At 35.5% G+C, this 23,475-nt stretch overlaps 1 protein-coding gene across 2 annotated transcripts in view; it reads left to right on the forward strand.

Annotated features, from left to right (window-relative positions):
- The window catches only part of UNC5C (unc-5 netrin receptor C), a 355,335-nt gene that overhangs the window by 36,072 nt on the left and 295,788 nt on the right, over positions 1-23,475 (forward strand). The window lies entirely within an intron of this gene.

The raw sequence follows: 23,475 nt of genomic DNA on the forward strand, positions 1-23,475 counted from the left end.
TGGGATCGTGACTGCGCCACCCAGACACCTCATCCTGGCACCTTTCTTCTCTCTGAAGGTATAGTGTAAGTAAAACTGCTGCATGGTTCTTGACCTCATGGAACACACAGGCTAGTGTAAAAGATAAACGGAGAAGAATGATATAGAAAACTATTTGATTGCAATTGTGGTGAGTGCCATGAAGAAAAGGTAAAGTTAATTATAGACCTATGATAACTTGTGGAGATTCTCAAGGAAGACTTCTTAGAGGAAGTTATTTGACACCTAGAAGACTCTCTAAGAATTAACCTAGCATAAAAAGAATTCCCATCCACTGCAAGGACCAATAGAACTAAAACTTCAGGGGCACCTGGGTGGCTCAGTGGGTTAAGCCGCTGCCTTCGGCTCAGGTCATGATCTCGCATCCTGGGATCGAGTCCCGCATCGGGCTCTCAGCTCAGCAGGGAGCCTGCTTCCTCCTCTCTCTCTCTCTCTGCCTGCCTCTCTGCCTACTTGTGATCTCTCTCTGTCAAATAAATAAATAACATCTTTAAAAAAAAAAAAGAACTAAAACTTCAGGAATTTGGTCAAAGCATGTTAAGGTCACACATATTTTTTTAAGTGTCTGAGTTTAATTTCGGTTTGTACTTAATTAGGAATACAGATTTTTCTCTTCTTCCCTTAATATAAATTTTCTTTAAATATAAATTCATATTTTGTTAGCTGAATTACTTCTTAGCTAATCAAACTTATCTGTAACAGATTCGATCTTGAGTTATTATATAATATCTATAATTTTTGAACAATTATATAATACTCTCCTGAGGAAGAAACCACGGAAAAATGAGGGAAAATGTATTGAGCCTGCCAAAACCAGTTCCTCTCAGAAGACTGCTTTGAGAAACAGGGAGGAACAAGTTAAGTGGCTTGTGATGATGATTGGCAATACATGAGCATTCAAGAAGAACATATTAGGCTTGGATTTTTCAAACTCCCAGAATATTCCAAAAGGATTTGCTAACCCATTCTAAAGCTGATGCCTTAGTACCCCTCACCCAACATTGCCTGTTCTTGTCCTAAATTTGGTGTGATCTAATATATTCAGCTATAAAAATAATTTTAGGAGATGTACATTTTCATAATTTTAGTTCATGTGTCTCGACAATATATATTAAGTTTGAACTTTGTGAGGAAGCTAACATGAATTACTATTAAAATTCAACATAATTTGTCTACTTGTGAGGGAAAAGAAAAACTGGTGTTGATACTGAGTGCTGGCAGATCTCGCAATATCTAAAAGATGTCTATATCCTCAGATGGTGTACCAGCCAGGGGAGTTTATGAGCAAAAATACCCCCCCCGACTCAGTGGATCACAATGTATTTGTTGCACTGACGGTTGCCTTCTTATCACATTATGAATGGAGGCACCACTTAGCACACCAGACCTGCGTGCGCCTGGCATTCTGAACCTTAATCTGACTAATGCCCCCATTGCAAGATGTAAATAGATTACAGAGAGAAATTCAATATTTTCGCCCTTCTCCCACCAGAGGCAGCCCACATTAGTTGTTTCCTGCCATATAATTGCATTACATGCCAGGATGTGATCCATGGTTAATGGCAGTCACAGTCAACTGTCACTTTGCTTTTAGCCTCGGTCATTCAGCGTGATTTACATATTTACACCATGACAAGAACTAGGTTTGTCAAACCACTTGTGGAGGAATGGTGCTAACCTCTATCAAGAAAATAGTTTGTTTTTCTTTCTTTTCTTTTTTTTTTTCCTTCTTTTTTTCTGGAGAGACACCTTTGCTGAGGGTAAAGAACATACGCACCCTGTATTTGTAAAGTAAATTAACTTGTCAAGGATTTTTATGTCCTTAAAAATAATGACTTATTACTGAGTCAACACTTCTGAGAAATAATTTTTATTACCTGAAAAATGACTTTTTGCTTTGGTTTCTTACTAGTTAACCTAATTTTAAAAAACAAAAATTACTTTCAAGTAGTAGTAGCAAATACCTGACCTTGTTCCAGGAACCTGGCATTGAAAAAGTTGAAAATCTAATTTATCATAGTCATTAACAAAACGAATATAATTTGGGTAGAGAATCTTTGGACCCTATTAAAGTGTGAAAAATGGACAATTTTAGATTTTATTGTTGTATGTAAGCAGGTATCAATTTAATTGTATTTACATTATTTAGTTATTTCTATGAAAATTTTCTCCCAGGGATGACTTGAATGCCAACGGGTTTTGAGTATGTAAGGTGAAATTCTCTCGTTGCCTTAGTTTATACATGAACTCTTTTCAGAACCGTGCCCAGTTTCCCTTACTCTATAATTTTGCAAGTGGTGGATAAAACGGTTGCTGTGAGTGAGAAATTTTCCATGCTTGTTTGAAAATAGTCTTCCAATTTCTCTGTTTACATCCTAATGTGTAAGTGGAGGAAGAACTGCCTGACCCCAATCCATCCTTTATACCTTCATCAGAGTATTTTTCTTATGCAAAGTGCAAAAGTACCTTCTTATGGGAAGTGCAGAAGTAACAATTTTTTTCATATTTTTAACATTTTTTCACATATTTTTCACGTGTTCCTTTGTCAAGTTCAAACTTGTCTCTCTGCTTAAAATCTTTAAGTGGTCCGTTATCACCAACTATATTATGTCACGGTTCCCTGTGAGCAAGGCGCACATGCTAAGCCCTCCACATTGGGGTCCTGCCTCCTTTACCAGCCCCCTCTTTTTGAAATTAAATATTCATTTACCTTTCACAAAGAAGAATGCACAGCAAATATCAAATTTTAGAGCACCAAACACAATCCCAGCAGCACCTGGTCCTTCCAAATAAAAGCATACTGTAACCTCCTCATCTGAAGTCACAGTTCTCAAACTGAGCGAACGCTCTGTCAGAAATGACAGGATCCGTGTCTTCTTGAGTCTCGGGTTCCCCATTTGCAAAGAGAGGGGATTAGTTAATTTAGCAAGTATTTGAATAGGCTGTAGGTAATGCCTGGGGCCAGTGTTGCATTGAATGACCTCTAAGGTTCCTTTCAGCTCTGAAAATCTTATAGCTCCTACAGTCCTACTTGATAGACATTCTTTTGGCTCTTATGGGGAAGTTTGTCCAGCCCCATTTTAATTTCCGTACTCCACCTGTGTTGCCGTCCTTTTCAACCACTCGGTGCCCAGTACCCAAGATGCTCCTTTACAGTTGTTCAACAGATACTCTTCCCTCATCCTTCAAGTTTCTTCCAAAACAAGATGGTCTTGACAAAGCGATCTTCTTCCCTCTCATATTCTTCCCGTCAGTGCCCAGGGTATTCCCCTGCTCCCAGCTCTTTAGAAGAAAACTCCCACCTCTGCACCTCCACAGTCATCGGTACCTGGTTTCTACTTCTATCAATTTTCCTGTTGCATAGTGTCTGAATCCTCATGGCTGTCTTCTACATGTGAGAGAAAACCTTCAGAGAAAGGGAACCTCGGCCCAACTTTATAGCTTTGCATCGAGAGGGTACAGCGCAGTTTCTCTCACTAGAGTGTGGACGTGAGAACAGATCAGGATACTGCTGTATCCAAGGAGCCTGAGTAGGAAGTCTGTAAACACCTTCTGAAGAAATGAATCAGTATGAATACTAAGTGAAGAAACCGCTCGTTAAACAGATATACATTGTTGCCTATTGGCTAAACGTTTCTCTATCAATTTCTATATCAATTTTTTCCTCCTATGTAATTTAATGAAGGTGAACATTTAACACTTGTAACATTAGTTCTCTGTGCCTTAATTTTGGCATGTGGAAGAGAAGCATTTTCCCTTTTCCTTACTCATTTGGTGGAATTTGCCAGGTATGCCTAGCTTGCTACCAAAAGTGTTGAGGTTAGGAAACATTTTGACCCTGAGATGAACAACGATTAAAAGCAACATCGTGTTAGAGAAAACACATGCATGTAAAAGCACTTAAACTACGTGAGTATTGCTAAACTCTTGTAGCATTTGGGTTTGGCTACTGCCGTGGAACTCCTAGCTCCTGCTAATTTGACGAGGTCAGTTGTGGCATTATCTGTCTTGCAATTATCAAAGGTTGTAAGAGTTTTTCTCTTGGGTGAATCACAAAATCATTAACTTCTGTATCACTGAAAGAGCTTCCCAGCTCTTCTTTCTGTCTTTCTGGATCAATATCCCCAGGGTAGCAGTGTCCTTTTATATTCAACAGAAATTATGAAATCATTCAGCTTGTTTCTCAGGGCTCTGGCTAATGGGGACCTGGAGAAGACTTTAATTGTCTCTGACAACTGCTCTACCACTTTTCTCTTTGTAGAACAATGCGGGGCCATCTAATAAAAGAAGGGAGAAACCGAGTTAGGAGAATGCTGAGTCAAATTTTGGACAGTGTTGTAGAACCAGTCTACGAGCTGTAGAGTCTATTTATTAATATACTTTATAGCCAGAGCTGCTCTCTGATTTTCAGTATTGGAGATATTTAAGTTACTCTCCTACAACTGTCTTGTACAGTCTGGATATCTGATTTTGCTACAGCACACTGTATTTATGATAAAATTCTAAAGATAAGAAATTATGAAGGGAAGAAAAAATATATATAAATGATTTTTCAGATATATTTGCATATGTGTGGATGGAAAAAGAGAGACCCAAGGGGAGAGAGAGAGAGAGAGCCATATTTGGTTGCTTTAATTCTGGATTCTGTGTCTGGCATACAGTAAGCACTGGAAAAAATAGTTATTGAATGAAAGAGTAAAGGAAGGAAAGAGATAAGAATGGATGTTGGATATACCTAGTTTTTAAAGAAGATAATCCATTTACTTTTTTATATCTGAGATCAAAGTGTTGCTTGCCCTCTAGTGGTCTGTTTCAATGGAATAGGAAAATTAAACTTCAACCTAGCTTTTAAGAGATGAATATTTACATGATAATATGAAGTACTATAAATGGATGATAGGGGGATTTTCATTTTTAATAAGTATATGTCTAATGGAGTTTCTTTTGTTCATGCTAAAACTTTTGCAGTGAAACACATCCAGGAGAATTTGGGAAACCAAATATAAAAGCACTTTACCCTTTAGAAAGATGCAGATATTTTATATGTGACAGTGGTATCTTGAACCTGATATGATTATAAAAATATAATTGGCAAGTGTACTTACAATTTGCTGTACCATAAATAAAATATAGGTAGCGTTTAAATGGTCTTCTAAGAATCGAATATTTCATAGGTGGAAAACCAAATCTGTCTGACAGAGCATAGTAATTATAGACATTAAATGCAAACACACTCTTCTTTGGAATATTCTGATTACAGCTACTTCGAAGACAGTGGACAATTTAGATACTAGTGTGGATGATTAATATTTACTTAGGGTTTTTTTAATCTTATTACTTCTATTGTTCATGTTTGGTAACTATTATGCAAATAATTATTGGGGGGGGAAATGGCCTACTAATCTAGTAACCTAAATGAGAATAAAAATAAATGAACATTGATTAAAAACTTACATTTTGAGGAATGTTTTTATTTTTCTTAACAACTAATTGTCTCATAATAGTCTTTAGCCTACATGATTGCAGTTATTTTTTAATTTAAATTAATAACAAGTTACATACATTTTTAGTAAGCAGCAGTGATTATATCAGTTGTTATACAAGATTGGATGCCAATCTTCAAATTTTTATTAAATCTCTCCTTCTTATTTGTATCTGATATGTCAGCATCTTCTTTCCTTTCTCTGCTTCAGTTTATAGTGTATATAATCAAAAAAGATAGAATTTTTCTAGCTACAAGGCAAGGCCTAGACATTAGGAGTTGGAGGCTGAAATGTCTGGAAAAGAGCATAGAATTATAGACTAAGAGTCTGTAAGAAATCATTCCATGGATAAGGAAGCTTAAAATAAAACTTTAATCAACATTGGATTATACTTCTTTGACTAACTGCCATCAGATACAACACTATAATTACACTGAAAAATGTGGGTAGATATTTTTATGATTACTAAAAAAGCTTTTAAAAAAATCTGTCTCTGGGTTTCCAAAGTTTTTAACTGATATACTGTTGTTAAGTCCAAATAAACTTAATTTGACATTATTAAACATTTTTATTGTTGTTAATCCAGGGGTATCATATGTTGATTCTTGCACTTGATTGAAAATTACGTTTTCTACACCCTTAACTCTCCAGTATTTACTTGAACTGCCTTTTGAAATTTAGAATAATAGTAAGGTATTGTGGATATAACACAGTTTAAGAATTAAAAGAGTTTCAGTTCTTTTCCTGATTCTGAAATATTCATGTTCAGATTTCTGATAGTTTCTAGAAGGGAAAAAAAATGGCTCAGTTTCAAGTAAAGTTTGGGACACTTTTAAAAAGTTGTTTATCATAGGACTTCTCATGGCCCTTTAAATATTAATGTGCAATTGTAATCCCCAAGTTGGGTTATAACACAATGCTCTGTCCAAGTTTGAGGAACCATTTTTTTTTTTTTTTTTTTAAGAAACCTTGGGTTGCAAAAAATTCTGTGCACCCCATCCTCTTAGAGAACACAAGAATGAATAACACAGTGAAGGTGGAGGAAAAGGAAACACAGTAAGGGAGGAGAGAGGAACAGCATGAGTCAGTCACAGAAAGAAGGAAAACATAATTTCAAACTGTGTTTTATTAGTTCACCTTGACAGAACTTGAGAAGTCATATCAGAAAATATTATCCATTTAACCTGGGCCATTAATATAGGGCCAGACTGGACAGAACCTAATTGACATGGTTAAGAGATTAGGGCTTTTTCACACAGTGTATAGGGATGTGTATACTGTATAAATGCTGTATACTGTATAAATAAGTGTATATATAATGTGTATACTGTTAAAAGCTTTTAATGAGAAAGATGATAATGGCACTAATAACAGGGGCCATCACTTTTAGATCACATGTCTTAGGGACATTTTTAAGTACATTACTTGTGTTAACCCATTTATTTCTCTCAACAACCCCATGTAGTAGGTAAGAAATAAGGCCACAAAATGTTAAGTAACTTTTACAAGTTTGGTAACCTGGTGAAAGTTGGAGCTGGAATGCATAATTTGCAAATGTGATTCCAGAACCTTTGCCCTTAAACTCTGTTCTGTGGGCAGCATTGTATGGAGATGCTAATAACTAGGAATCATTGAAGGGGTGGATCCAAGGAGAAGGAGACTGAAAGAAAAATATATTGGTCAGGAGGTTCTTAAAGTAAACCAAGTGTGAGATCCTAACATCTTTAACGGAACAGTAGCGGCAATGGACAGGAAGGGGTCAAATTTAGAGGGTCTAGAAGAAAACATTAATGTTAAACATTTCGACTGAATTGATGACTTCACATCGATCCAGGGAAGTGAAGGAGTCCCTGTATCAGTTACAGCCGGTTGTGGCATTTTAAACCAGAGGACGGGAATGTCTGATACCATTGACAAAACTGAGAAACTCATACAGGAGAAACCGTCGTAAGGGAACATCACGAGCCTGATTCAGGAAGACTTTTGGTTGGCAATGATGTCAGCATCCTAGAATTATGTGATTGCTCATTAGGAGGGAAAAGTGGCTATACAGAGAGAATTGGAATCATCAGCACCATCGTGAGAGTTGAGATCTGGAGAAGGTATGAGGTTTTAAGGCCAAGTATGAGATAAGAAATGTTGAGATTAGAAGAAGGGGTCTTGGGATATGCTCAGTATCGCTTGTCTGTGAAAGAAAAAAAAAAAAAATCAGAGAAGGAAATTAAGAATTTGTAGAAAATGGAAACTCTAATGTGACACAGACCGCATAGAAAAAGACATGTGATGAACCCCAACATTGTTAAAGAAAAGAAAATAAATAACTAAAAAGAGATAACCAGAATGAGAGAGGAAGGGTTAAGTCATTTCATTGGGCTGCTCTATTGGGCTGTCGTTACAGCTCTCACTCATTTCAGAGTTACCAGCTGTCCTTTATCTATCCTCATTATCTATGGGTGTATCATTAGCTCATTTTCTTTAGTCAGCCTAAATAGGTAATCACTTTCCTTTGTATCTGTCAATCAATTTGCTCAGTATGACATTATATTGAAGAAGAAGTGAAAATGATTATTCTCCACTGTTTTTTAGTATGTTTGATAATCTCAAATTCATGAGAGTAAAAACTTAAAAATGCATCCCATTTATTATGTCATCAAATATTTATTAAGTTCTTACCCTGAACCTCAAAATAAAATTATAATGATGCTCAGTCCGTTCAGCGTGCAGTTTCTAATCTAGCTTATTATGTGTACTTTGTGTATACATTTACCATTTCTTGTTTAAGCCACTCATACTATATCCTGCTTGTATTACATTTAATCATACACTTACCCTCAAAGAGTGAAACCATTAGAAGACTATAATTATGGAAGAAAATCAGATGTATCTTGGATATCATCGTTGACATATATGTAAGCAAGCACTCTATTCGATTTAAAAACTCAGATTGGTGATGTTCTTTTTGATTAATTTTTCCTGGATTTACCATCTGTCTAGCCCGACAGTCATTTTGCTAGGTCTTCTTTCCCTCTGTGGCAAGTAGCCTTACTCAACATGCTGGATTTTTTTAAAAAATGTAAAGTAACATGTAATATATTATTACATCGAAAACCATTCAAAATAGCAACTTTAAAGTGTGTGAGTGACAGGATAAATTACTACTGAGTATTATGGTTAACATCACTATCACCTAGGGGCAAAAACCATCATGCAATGTTGGTGGTTTGGTGACATATTTTGACTGGAATGTGTTGTACTATTGGGCATCAGTCAAATGTAGTAATTTATGGTAATTACTAATCTGAGACAGATAAAAACAGCATCCTAAGTACAAATAGTCTCATAGCACTGTTGTTCTGAACTTACTGCCCCAGAGTTGAATATCCTTCAACCACCAAGTCATTTTACTTCCAAGTCGTTTTTGATTATTTTCATGTAGCAGAATCTTGTCTACTTTGAATATATTTTCTAGGAAAGTCACAAAAATAAATTTAGCCACTTATTAATTTAGGATGAATTAACAATGAAGACAAAATTAGATGAAGTCAATAAGTGAAACATGTTCTTCATCTTTTTCTTTTTGCTAGGTATTCAGAAAAAGGACAAATGTACAAATGAGCACATGCACTAGTCTTCTGGTAGCGCTCCTCTGGAAAGGGTACTTTAGATTTACTCTCTTCCCCCCTTGAAATGACTTATGTTCTTTAAATCCACTCTTAGACTTCCTCAGAGTCAGGGACCAAATCAAAGTTGAGAACTTAGTACTTCTTTTCAAAAGGTATAATCTCTCACTCTTTGCAGAAACTGTGGTATTGCCTTTCTGACACTCCCCCTTATTTCAAGTTGGAGGCCACAAGTTTTACTTTCAGAAGTAAAATTATGCAGACACTTATTTTTCCCCAGTAGCACAGTAAGTGATAAATTCATCTGGAGATCACCGAAGTTTCTAGCCCACAAATGCAGTATGCTTCCATAACCTCAATTGGACATGTGTTGAGGAAGAACTTTTCATAATAATGACCAAACCAATTTGCTTTACTTGCTTAAAATATTATGTCACCCAATGACAGAACAACAACAAAAAAAAAGTGTTTATAAGACATACTGCATAATTAGGAAGTAAATTCCTGAGATATATGGCTAATACAGCAGGGTCTGAATAGCACCATTTCTAAAGCTGAATCATGGTCTTTGATGAGAGGGGGGCTATAACAATGTAGGCTTTGAGAGCCTTGCAAAATCTCAATTAAGTTGCTGAAATGTTTCCACAGTTTATTTTTCTAGGATCTTTTCCATGACTGCTTGCTCATAAAGACCTGGCTGTGGAAGGAAATTGGGCAGGAACTCTTGAATTGGCCTCTTGTTTGCCTAGTTCTATTGACCTGTACCAGGGTGGTAACACTTTGGGGGCCTTAAGTTGCTCATTTGCTACTGTTCTTAATCGATAAATTGTTCTGTGTTAATGAATAATTAACATAAAATTCTGACAATGGACCAATTGAAGCAGGAAGCTAAATTCTGAAATTAAGAAGTGAATATTTGTTGCTTTTTCTCTTTGATTTCCTCCATATCTAGCATTGTTATTTTTGTTTTTTAAGAGAGTATCAGGAATATATGGATAAATAGGCTAAACCTCTGAGGTTTAGACTAGTTGAATTTGAATAATTCAAATAAGATAGAAACTATTGGAAGTAATTGTGAAAAAGGTGAAAATTAAATAATATCATAAGATCATACAAAGACCACCCCCAAATTTAAACTGAAATGTATGATGTCATAAGGCAAAGCCATTAGCCAGTGATTCATATAAGGGAAAGTATTGCCCACATATACGCACATATAATATCTTTGCAAAAAAACATTTTTTAAAGAGCTGTTAATTTGATTTTGGCAGAAGGATTGATTTTTCACTCCCTATTCTACTGTGTCAGCATCGTTTTTGAAATCACAGCTCAGTTTTTTTACTATGTTTGTAGACTGGAAGTGATGTATGTTTTTCTCCCATTTTTTTTTTCTTTTCATCTCTAAATAACAGACAAAATCAGTAATGAAGTATACCCTAAATTATTCAGTGTCATGGCCATGATTATAATTCCTGCTATTCTTTCTTTTTTTTTAAAGATTTTATTTATTTATTTGACAGACAGAGATCATAAGTAGGCAGAAAGGCAGACAGAGAGGGCAGGGGGTGGGGGGAAGCAGGCTCCCTGCCGAGCAGAGAGCCCGATGCGGGGCTCAAACCCAGGACCCTGGGACCATGACCTGAGCTGAAGGCAGAGGCTTTAACCCACTGAGCCACCCAGGTGCCCCAATTCCTGCTAGTCTTTTCAAGACCACTACTAAGTTGAGTTCACAAAGATGTGATTCACGTAACAAGTTCATAGACTTTTTATATATTTGCCACAGTCTTAGGGTCAAGAAGAAATGATGGGTGCCCCGAATGGACAACTGGGAATTTAAACAGAGGAAGTGAAAGAAATGCTAAAAGTTTTAAGTTTATTTTGTGCTAGATTTGGAACTGAGTGGTAGGTGAACTTGCTCAGAAAGGAATGCTGTTCAGTAAGAGGAGGAAGCCCATGTGTATAAAGGCCAAGGAAAAGGGAAAACCTTTCTCAGGAGCTGAGAACCAGAAAGTGCCATTTTCTGTCACCATCCACTGAATGCTCATTATTTCATAAAACACATCAGTGGGACTCCAAGAACAGAACTCTTATCTTCCTGTATAATGTGATTGGAGTTAAGATAAAATTGCACGTGGTAAAAACTGTAGGAAATAAATTTTCAGGATTTTTAACGATATTAGGTAGTGGTGATTGATTGATGACATTAATTTGGAGTTCCTCTTAGGGTGATATGAAGGGATGGTTAGGGACTTAGAGAAAGAAGAAAATGCCGCAGGTCTCTGAAACCGAAGTTGCTTCGAGGATAGCAGTGAAGTGATAGCAGTGAAGCCGTGAAGTTTCCACTGACTAGAAGCAACATGAAATGGCAGAGGAGGGGCGCCAGGGTGGCTCAGTGGGTTGATCCTCTGCCTTCGGCTCAGGTCGTGATCTTGGGGTCCTGGGATCGAGCCCCGCATCAGGCTCTCTGCTCGGCAGGGGGTCTGCTTCCTCCTCTCTGCCTGCCTCTCTGACTACTTGTGATCTCTGTCTGTCAAATAAATAAATAAAAATAAAAAAAAAAAAAAAGAAATGGCAGAGGAAAGAAGCAGTGTTAAGTGTCTGGCAACACTAAGGAATTTAGAGGGTAGGGGGGATGCTGTCTTATGTTTTTTTTTTAAAGAGTTGGTTGTATGACTTTTGCATATTCTGCACGTAAAAAGGAGCAGAAATAAAAAGCACATAAATCATATGGCTACTGTGTTATTATTTTAGCGCTCTTAATAAATTTGCCGACGTTTTTATTTCACTTGGTTTCTAGTCTTCAATAAGTTTCAAAAGGTTGTGTCCTCATAGCAGCCAAACAATAGTAGAGAAAAGAAGCTGGATTTATTGCATTAGGAGAAGAATTATGTCAGATGACTCGAAGAGGCTGTAAATTAATCAAAATGAACGTCAACCCACTAATGTTAAGAAAGGGAAAAATTTGATACATTTTCCAATAATTATGAATTTGAGGATAATTGAAGACCTATGAATTAAACCTTGTTCCTCAGTAGGAAGCTAAGATACGGCATTTATTTGGGGAATATTAATAAAAATCAGAAGATTTTTAAGAAAAAGAGAATGTAAAGATAGTCATAATCTTGGATAACGTCCTTTGCAGATCTGAGACGGGAGATGTGTAGTCTTGGCAGGGCAGAAATTTTAAGGATTCTGGTAATACTGTCTATCACTGACTTGACTAAAATCAGTGTTTTGCCCTGAAAGGCAGTTATAGGAAACAACTTTATTAAGAATTCCATGCAGGATAAATAAATTGGGAAAAAAAAAAAAAAAAAAGAATTCCATGCAGGGCGCCTGGGTGGCTCAGTGGGTTAAAGCCTCTGCCTTCGGCTCAGGTCATGATCCCAGAGTCCTGGGATCGAGCTCCGCATCGGGCTCTCTGCTCCGCGGAGAGCCTGCTTCCTCCTCTCTCTCTCTCTCTCTCTCTCTCTCTCTCGGTCTGCCTCTCTGCCTACTTGTGATCTCTCTCTCTCTCTCTCTCTGTGTCAAATAAATAAAATCTTTAAAAAAAAAAAAAAGAATTCCATGCAATGTAAATGTTCACTTGTTTTGTGAATAATGTTAAAAATGGTGATGGACATTTACTGAGTGCTATCTCCAGGTTGTCAGGCCTGTGTTGAACGTTAGGCCTTGTCACGCAACTGTTCTGTAGTTCGGCCATGTAACTGTAATTAGGTATAAGTTTTAGAAAATGTTTATATGAGAATTATTTTCGTTACATTTCTAACAAAGTTAGAATCCAGAGTTTTTATAAGGTGATCATAGCTGACTCGAATCCAGTGTAATAAAACAAACTAGGAAGAATAGTATTTGGTAAATATCAAGTGTAAATGCTCATTAATTTGTGTCAAAAGTAGTGATGAAGTATGACTACAACACCATGGTAAAAATATCGAAAAGTATTCTTCAAACTATTAAACCACATTTTTGGATTTTTTTTTTTTAAAGGCCACTTCTTAGAAGCCTGATTTATCAGTATAAGGGTAGTATTCATTTGTAGTATTTACTTGACATTTTTTATAAATTGAGGGAAAATAAATCTCTCTCTTTTTACAGTAACATTTATCTGTGGCTGCATCACCACAGGCTTCCAATAAAGAAATAAACATTTTCAATATAAGAGGAAAGAAGCTTTGGCAAATATACATATATTTCAAAACCTGTTTTACATGGAAGAGGTCATTCATCACTGTGAGACTATTTTCAAAGGTGGAATCAGATGTGAAATTCAAAACTACCTCAAAGCTGAATCCTGAAAAAGGGCTTATAATAGACAGAAGGATCCTCGGTCCTGTGCAAGTTCTTAGGATTCCGATTTGCCTATGTAATATTTGTATAAGGTATAGGTTGTTATTTTTAAAGCTATCTCACTCCAAATTATTTTATTTTAGCCATGTATGTTTCAAGGCACTTACTAATTTCACAACAGTAATTGAGCTCTCCACACTCTTTAGTGTGTGATAAGACTAATATTTGATAGACTGGAAATGACTTTCAGCTATGAAAGAAAGGGTTTAAGCTAATTAGTGATAAAAAATACATCACAAATGGGGATGGTTAGCCTTCTTAGAAAGCAAACTCCTTTCAGGTTTTCTTAAATAGTAGAATTATATGTAAATACTGTACATATGGAATGACTGATACTAGTTGCTGACAACAAGAGCTCTAAATAAAGGTCTGGAGAGTTCTGAGTCGGTGAAATATGCCTCCAGCTAATCCTTCTTTTAAAGAGAGGCCCATACAAAAAAGAGGAGTAACTGCATATTTATCTTTAAAAACTAAAATCTAATTGTACTGTCATCTATGTTGGTATGTCAAATACCAAATGCTTTCCAAGAACTAAGATAGGTAGATTAATTTGTACCTGTGTCAGGGCAGAATTAGAATCACATCTCTTTTAATGCCTAGGAGTATGGTGCATAAATTCTACAAATATTTATTAACAAATTGGAAATAGTATTATTCTAAGAGTTTAGTTGCTAGTGGTAGGTCATGTAGTACCATTTATAATAGCTGTTAATGTCAGAAAGCTGGAATATTTATTGGTCTATGTTATAGCACACGGCTTGCCCAAGGGAAGGAATGTACCACACTTGTACCTGAACTCCATGTAGGAGATATCCGTGGGACTGAATTTTCCCTCCTTCAATAACCAGTAAATGAAAATTGCTCTCTAGTATTTCAAAGAAGAAAGTGCTAAACACTATTAGCTAAAAGAGCTTTCTGCCTGACTGCATTAATTTCCTATTCATTTCATTAAAGGGAAAGTTTTGATAGGGCTTATAAATTACAGCATGTTTCTCGTAGACTAATAGCTTGAGGAAAAAACATGTAATGGCTCTCCTTAATCAAAATAAGAGCAAGTTGTTGTTTATCCAGCTGAGGAACCTTGGATCAAGGGTATTCATTACATTATTTCGATGCCAAATCAAAAGTAACCCATAGAAACATGACCGATGAAATGAGTATACAAAGTTTGGCAGGGGAAAAAACTTTAATGTGGTTGTGATAGGCACAGCTTCTTGGGAACTCATCTGTTCATCAACCAGCTTCTTTATTTAGGACTTCCTATGAGCCAGTTATTGTGCTGTAGGCACTAGAGCTGTCATGGTAAGTGAAGCACTTATGGGTCCTGTCCTCACAATATTTATTGCCTGGGAGGAAACTAAATGGATAGGATAGGGCTTGTAGCAGCTCCTACCTCTTTTGCAACTGGAGAACGTTCACAAATAATGAATGACAAGGTGCTAAGGATGCAACCAAAAAGGAAATTAAATTTATTTTTTACTAAAAAGAAAATACTGTAGGGGTTCCATGAGCTAGGTTTTCAAGGATCGACTGCTCGAAAGAAAAAAAGAAAAAAGAAAAATAAATCTCTAAAGATTTTATCATTTATATGAAGTCTCCACATCAGCTGGCTCTACAAGACTACTGTTAGAGTGCTTCAGCTACCAATGAGTCAGACACTAAAGGTGTGGTAATTGTTCGAAGGATGGAGGGGTTCATCCTCATGTGCCTTCTGTTTTCTGAAATCCAGGTCTGCATTTAATGGCCTTGGATGTCTCCAGTTAACCTTTCTGCAACATAGCCCTGTCTTGTCCTGTTAATCACAGTGAACGACTGTCCTTTTACTCCTGTTTTTTCCTCCTCAATGCTTCCACCTTCCATATGTGCACACGTGTACCACCAACTTCTAACTCGACATCAGTGTAGACTAGACCTACCTTAATGGCTTTGGCAAATGTCTGTGGCTGAGCGGAGGGAGCCCACTGGACTGGGTTTATTCTCTTCTTAAGACTTAAAGGAGTTTAGGCTTCCTGTGATTGAGTGGGGTGCTCCTGCCTTCATCTCCCCACAGCTCCACTTCCCTGCCCCAGATCAATGTCAGAAGTTAAGTGAATCAGTTATTTGAAAGCTGTCTGTTGACCTTTCCATCGTGATTGATCGCATGGAAAGTGCACAGGAGTGAGATTTCCAGGGAAGAAAACCTTCCTGCTGCCCGCTTTTGCAAGCACTCCCAGAGATCACTAGGATTTCCCACAAAGGCAGAGACCACTTGTGCAGAAGTAAGGACCTAAGAACACTTCAAGAAACCATAATGAAGCTGAAAGCCACATAGAGCCTTCGTCCATAGTATGTGGGAATTATTTATAAAGAGAAGACAGCAGTTGAATGTTTTGTTGGCTTTTGAAACATTCCTGAAGGGGACAGTGGCCAGGTCCTCTGTTGCCCAAGGGTGTCGAGCTGACTTTTCTGCCTCCATTTAGTGTATCCAGGATATTCCTACCACCCTGAACTCTGAGAATCTCTGGGATTTATTTATTTTTCAAGTTGGAAATAACATAACAAATGGGATCTGACCTAGAAAAAGAAGTATATCTTAAAGCTCTATGCCTGAAAATATTTTACTCACCCAAGTGCATTTCACCGGGTCCTTGATAAACTGTCCTTTTTTTGATTTCCATGAGGGGAAACAGGTTTCATTATCAAAACACTCTACTCATGGAGAACGTTGTAAGTATGCATTTTTTTTCTTCTCTAACCATAAAGAAATGCATTTTTACTTGAGTAGAACAATGATTTACTGCAGGAAAAGATAGCAAAGTATCAGGAGTTAAATAATTCTCCGTGTCTTTCCCCACCTTAGAGACTTCATGAAGTGTTACATAACATTTCATATAAATCAACTCCAAAATAAAACATTTAAAGGTAAAATCTGAACTCTGTTAAAATGATACATGACCTCCAAAAAATGCATTTCCCAATTTAAAAACATTTTGGAAGGAATATCTGATACATCAGAAGGGATTTTCCACTGCTTTTTTCCCTGCACATGGAAGAGATAGCCTCAAAAGTTGAGCTACAACCAATCAAAGAATAAAAAAAATCCTATAAATAATAGTAGCTCACATTTGTGTACATATTTAAATAAATATATGATTTTTTAGAATAGAATGCTCTTCTTCTTATGTAATACTTGTCACCTAGCTGAACTTAAAAACAAGCTAGTTTTTCCCTTTTTTGCTTATGGCTCCCTGAATAATTTTTCCTTTTGCCAAAGTAACTACTATAATATACTCCTGATTTGAAGTTAGAAAATACAAAATTTAGGGATTATCCTAAGTAGGTAGGTAGAGTTGTGGGTGAAACTGAAGAAAAAATCTAAAGAAATAATTATTCAAAATATTGTAATATAATTCTATAATATTTGGGGAATAATAAGCAGTAGCTGCTGTTTTTTCATTCTCTATTGAGTTTTAGTGTTTGTTAGAGGTGCTTTATAAAGTGTAAGTCTCTGATTGAAAAGTTTGAAAGGTCTACATTAACATTCCCATGTTACAGACAAGAACACAGGCAAGTAAAATGGTGGTAGAACAATAATCTAAATCTTGGCCCAGGTTTGTGAGATTTGAAAGACTGTGGTCTTTGCACTATGTATGGCATGATTATGATCTGTGCACAGAATGGGATATGATGTGCCTACTTAAAAGTTTATCATAAAATTATGGGAGATTATGTAAAAATGCTTATGAGAGTGTAAATACAAATGTAGAAAATAATAAAATACATATATTTTAAATGACTGGGGAAAAAACATGAAACACAAAAATAGTTTTTAAATTATTTTTTTTCCTTTGCTGTTCTTTCTGAACTTTCCACAATACCATTATAATTATATTACTCATAGATACTGTCTTTAAATAATAAATGAATAAAATGGTTGAGTGATAAATGAATGTGGGGAATATTAATTATTATTTGTGTTACACGTGTGCCTTTTGTACAATGAGTTTATACTTACTACATTAAGTCTTACAGTTTGTTTACAGCTCTAGGAAACCATTAGTGATTTCTACAGGAGTCCAGGATCCAGCATAGCGATTGGCCCACAGTGTTCACTAAATAAACCCCTGGTGAATGATTGTTGAATAAATAAGGCTTTTCTTAAAGCCCATTAATAATACACGGTTTGTGGAATAAGCATAAGATTAATGAATATAATTTTTCATAAGTGCCTTACATGATTGTATTAATATGGATTTATATCTCAAAATATATTTTTAAATATTATTTCTTGTACTAAGTCTCAGTGCCTATTGTCATTAGTTCCTGATATTTATGTCACTTGATCAAATTAGGGTTCTCCTAGATATGAGTAATATCCCTTTTAAACCCAGGTTGGGCTAAAAATGATTCTTCTGTTAGTAGCACGCATTAAAATATTTTAAATCTTACAAATGGATTGAGGATGGACAATTAATAATTACCTAATTAAAATAAAAACAATCTAGAATTTTTTCTCATTCTGTATTTCTCAGATACTTAACACACCATAATATTCAGATATGGTACAGTTCAAAATATAGTCAGCACTTTTAATTTCTTACCAGGTACTAAAATACCTCTTCTTGGCCAATGTAGGTCATTCATTAGTTTGAAAGAAAACAAAAACTAAGCCATTTGGCACTTTTGGTTAAACCCTTATTTCTGAGGTTTGAAAGATCAGGAAAGAGTTAAAATATGTAGCAGTTAAAGTAAGTAGTATGAATGCCACTGTACTGCTAAATTGATAAGCAAGAATTTATGCAGAATGGCCAATGCTATATTTCTCCAGAATAGTATAATCTCCTAGTACTTGGATTTTCATTTTTCTAGTTGTAGTCCTTCCCATTTAAAATAATTATTTAGCTAGAATTTATGGAATTGTTCTTTGTGCAATATAAATAGGATAAATGCCTTGTAAAGTGTGACATCCTATACAAATGAAAAGCATTGCTGATAATATTATATCCCTGAATAATTGGTGATTTCTTCATATGAGTAGAGTATTGCCTGGAATCTGGATCCTTTGCCATGCATTTGAACTTGATAGATCTTCAGATTAAAGCTTCTCCTCCTTTTTGGCCCTTTATGTTGTGGTCAACAAAGAGATTTCCACGAAATTCATAATTTATAAATGAAGTGACTGAGTTAGCCACCAAAAGAATCAGAGATTTAGAGTCAAAATTCCGGATTTTAAATTCTAGGTGTATCGTGTAATAGCTGTTTAACCTTGGTTCGTCGTTTATTCTGCTGGAGACTCAGCTTCTTGTCCATAAAATACAGATGATAACCTCTGTCCTAATTTACTGAGATGATTGTGCAAGTCCAGAGCAACAGTATATGTGAAGCTAATGTGGTCTTCATGATATGTACATATCAATTATTCTCTCTTTATTATAAATATGTGGATCGCAACTCCAAATAATATTCACATTTTTCTTCAAAGGTTCCATGAGTGCCAAAGAAAGGTCAGCACTTAATTTCACCTTGGAATTGATAAAACTCTTCCCAACTGGTATGAGACAACAGTTTTGTCAATTTCAGGGCAGCCTTTATAGACCAACAGAACGTGATCTTTATACTGGCACAAATTGTCTGTCTTATATCCAGCAAAGTTTACAGATGATTAAAAAGAATATCCTACTGTTAAGAACATCCCTGGGAGAGGGAAGTAGGAAATGTGTTACAGTCTTCTATTCACTGAGGCTTAGAAAATAAGGTTTTATGCAGAAAAATTGAGAGGAATAATTTCTCCTCTGAAAAAGGAAAATGCAAATGGATATGGGACATTGGGGGTAAAGAGAAAAACTTCCCAGCTTCATGACTAGCTGACTTCCATTAAAAATAATTAGAAATGGCTGCATAAATGATATGCACGCGTGTACATTATTGGGTCATGTTTATTACATTTGGAGAAAATCCTGCGTAAGTCCAACTTCCAAATATCTCTATATAACCATAAAATATTCCAATTTATAATGAAGTCATTTTCCCAATTAGTTTTTCCAATCAAATTTAAAGAAAGTCAATAATTCCAGGTGCTAACATTAATGAAGACAGTCATATTTGGTATTGACTTAAAAAAATTGTATAAGTTCTACACTTTGAGAGCATATGAATAAATGCATCCTATGAACATCTTCATTTTGAATTGGATTTTAAAATAAGTTTTAATGTTAGCTAAGATTTAGTTTAGGAAGTTTTAAGTTGAATATTGCATTTTAGAAATAGAAAACACCCTCCGTCTTCCACTGAATTTGCTTGCACCAAAATTTTACCTCTCTAATTTTGAGAATGTCATTAAATGTGGGAAGGTGTTCTGAGCAGAGGTACATCTTTGAGGGACATTTTCTTTGATAAAAGCACTGAATTCTGTTAGCTATACTTGAAGGGAGGTGGCACCAAGATCTGAAAGAACCTCTGAAGACCTAAGCAAATTATTGGACTTCCTCAATCTAGTTTTTAACTGCTGAAAAATCGTATCAGTAAGTAATGTTTTTAAAGTTTATTAAATCTTTGAATCAGTCACAAGATGCAATTCTTACTATGTTGGTTGAATATCTGAACATATAGACTCTCCCTTGACATTGTCATTAAATTATAAATGCTTCCTCTTTTGTAAAATGTAAATGGGTTTAAATATCATTTGATTTGTGCTTCTGCATTCCCCAAATAGCACTACTCCTTAAGCCAATGACTTAACTATACAGTCAGCCAGTCCTTTCTTTTTTTTAACTCACTGATGGTGTAACTGATTTTTCTTTCTTGCCCTTTTTAATCTGGGGAACATTTTTAAAAACCCTAGAGTGAATTAACTGTCTCTTACAGTTTTATATCTCTTTATTGAATTTTGGTATCATAGTTTTGGTTTAATCATAAAATGTACTATATATATGGCATTTGAGGCATATTTAATTTTTTAAAACTAAAAAAAATGGCATTGTAATTGAAATAAAGTATTAACTGGGACTAGTAGAGGAGATTTACTATCATTTCCCTTCAGATTGTTTATTAATACGAAGATTGGCCTTTGTATTGGAATATTGTTGATCGGCCAGCCATCCTTAACTTTGGGTTAACAAATCAATGATTCACAAAGCTATCTGAAATAAGCAGGAATGTGCAGCAAGCTTATGTCAACATTTTATAAATTCTTGAACCAGTTACTGGATGCCTTAAAAACCTAGACAATTTTTGTCCTACAGCACATAGTTGCAAATGAATAATAGCTAAGCCTAATTTAAAAATTAAAAAAAAGAATTTATTGAAAAACCGGCATTGTGTTTTTCACCTTCTGGAGAACTATTGATTTTTCTCACAGAGTAAAAAAATGGTTAAAGTTGAACAAAGTTCACTATCTATTGTTTCCATCTACTGGCTTAAAAAATATATTGCTGCATAAAGATATTTAGAAACCCATGTTTAAAAATAGTGTACATGATAATACCTTCATTTGAAATTCAGTGTTTAATGGTCTATTTCTAACTTATATTTCTACCATGTTTTTAACCATGAATATTGCATTACAACTGAATTGTTGTTCTCACAGTTTTCCAAAGAGGTCTTGTGGTTAACTTCTTTAAAGGTATGCCCTTACTCTTGGTTTGGAATTCCATATACCTTTTTAACTCCCCATAGTCTGAGATTCTAGTTCTGGACACATCTCATCCCTAACAACTCCAGCCCATGGCCATTTCATATTTACCCAAACTGATATTGCAACTATTATCTTTATTCTAATTTGAGGTTTAGCTTATATTACTTTCTAACAATGTTGGCTAATTTAAAACTGCCCCTCAATATGTCAAATACTCTATAATTTCTCTATGACATATATCCAAACATGTAATGGAAGCTGAATAATGATTTTTCAGCTATTCCATAATTGAAGAGTGGCCTGAACTGATCAAAATCAGGGTTATTTATTAATTGAAAATAAATGTAGGGGTCCCTGGGTGGCTCAGTGAGTTAAAGCCTCTGCCTTTGGTTCAGGTCGTGATCCCAGGGTCCTGGGATTGAGCCATCAGGCTCTCTGCTCGCTGGGGAGCCTGTTTCCTCCTCTCTCTCTCTGCCTGCCTCTCTGCCTACTCGTGATCTCTATCTGTCAAGTGGATAAATTTAAAAAAAAAAAAAATCTTAAAAAAAATGAAAAAACAAAAGAAATGTAGTTTTTCACTACTAAAAAATATGACTCAGGAGCCAAAAAGAGGTCCTTAGACAACTGCATTAATACATACATGAGAATGAGTTAAAATACACATAAAAAACTTATCTCCATTTGTTGAAAAGTTCGTCCTGTTAGTAAACATTGCATCTGTAAAAATTTACTTTGTTCATCTCATTAGGTAATGCATTTATGTCAGAGCAATTGTAGACATCCCCACAGTCATTCCAGTAGTGGCCTCATCTCCATTAAAGGTGAAGTTGGGATACTGTGTGTGTGTGTGTGTGTGTGTGTGTGTGTGTGTGTGAGAAACAAAGATAAATGATTAAATTTTAGATTTTTTTTCAAATGTATTTTTGAATCTTAAATCAGGTTGAAAGTGTTTAATGTGCAAGGAAACATGAAGACAAAACCTTTAAGCTATCTGCTATATATCCTGAGAGAAAGTATCATGAAAATGAAGGGCAGAAGATTCAGGTTTGTAACACTGCAAGAGAATAGTTCAGTAACTATGCATGGTATCTGATAAACTGCTAAATTGATTACATACTAAATTTAACAGCAGGGGGCCTGGGTGGTGCAGTTGGTTGAGTCTCCAGCTATGATTTCAGCTCAGGTCATGATCTCAGCCCCCAGGGCTCCATGCTCAGCAGGGAGTCTGCTTGAGATTCTCTCCCTCTCCCTCTCTCTTTGCCCCTCCACCCCTAAAATAAATAAATAAATCTTTAAAAAATTTTAACAGGAAATGAAAACAACTTTTTAAATTATTTAGCAAAGTGTGGAAAATTAGCCTTTTTTTTTTTTTTAAATCAGCAGTAAATGGTAGAAACATGATGGAAACATACATAAAGTGTCTTCAACTGTCATAATCTTGACTATTCAGATAGTGCAAAAAAGGAGTACTTTATTAGTGTGCCTAAGCATAAAAGTATAATCCATCCAAAAAAAAAAAAAAAAACCCCACAAAACTATGCATTCCTATTTGAACAGCATAGGAAATACATCCCATTTTACATTAGATATTTATATCTACCATCCATTTCCATTCTTTCACAGCTACACACTCTCCTTCACACGTACACAGCCCAGAATCCTATAAAACTTTGCACAATAAATAGAAACGAGATAACTAATGTACTAATTTGTAGGGTTTGGGCATATTTTTTTTTTTATCTTAAAGGTAGCTTTTGCTATAAGCCAGAATTTTCTGGCTAATCATGATGTTCCCTAAATAATGTCGGTGACAATACCATTTCGGTGTTTGGACAAAAAAAAAAAAAAAAAAAATATTCAAATGGAAATTTGCGTTCTGGAGTAGAACAAATTAGTAAATGTCTCAGGAATGTCTTAGTAAAAAAATGGAAGAAAACAAAATGCAGAAATAAAATCATCTTATTTGAAATACAGCATTAACACATTTCAATATTTATGATTTTTAGTGTGCTTTCAAATAAAAGACCTCATTTGATCTCTGGAGCTATCTATGTGGTAATCATTTATCATTTCTAACCCTACAGCTTGATAAACAGATTCACTAATGAGCAAATGAATCAGAATTTGGGTACACATTCTTGTACCTGTCCTGTGGTCTTCTCTGTCACAGCTTCACAGTGAACAGAATGAAGCGTCCCAAAAATAGAATGACATTTTTGCTGATTTGTCCATTTACAGGTAGGCAGCTTTCCATATGTAGATCTTTAAAATGTTCATTAAAATAGCATATAATAGGCGTCTTTGCCTAGTTCTGTTTCTTTTCCTGAATTCTGCCTTCGTTTTCTATTACTGAGTGAATATCCACACAGGA

This window comes from Neovison vison, chromosome 11, assembly GCF_020171115.1.
Source record: "Neovison vison isolate M4711 chromosome 11, ASM_NN_V1, whole genome shotgun sequence".
Classification (NCBI taxonomy): Eukaryota; Metazoa; Chordata; class Mammalia; order Carnivora; family Mustelidae; genus Neogale; species Neogale vison.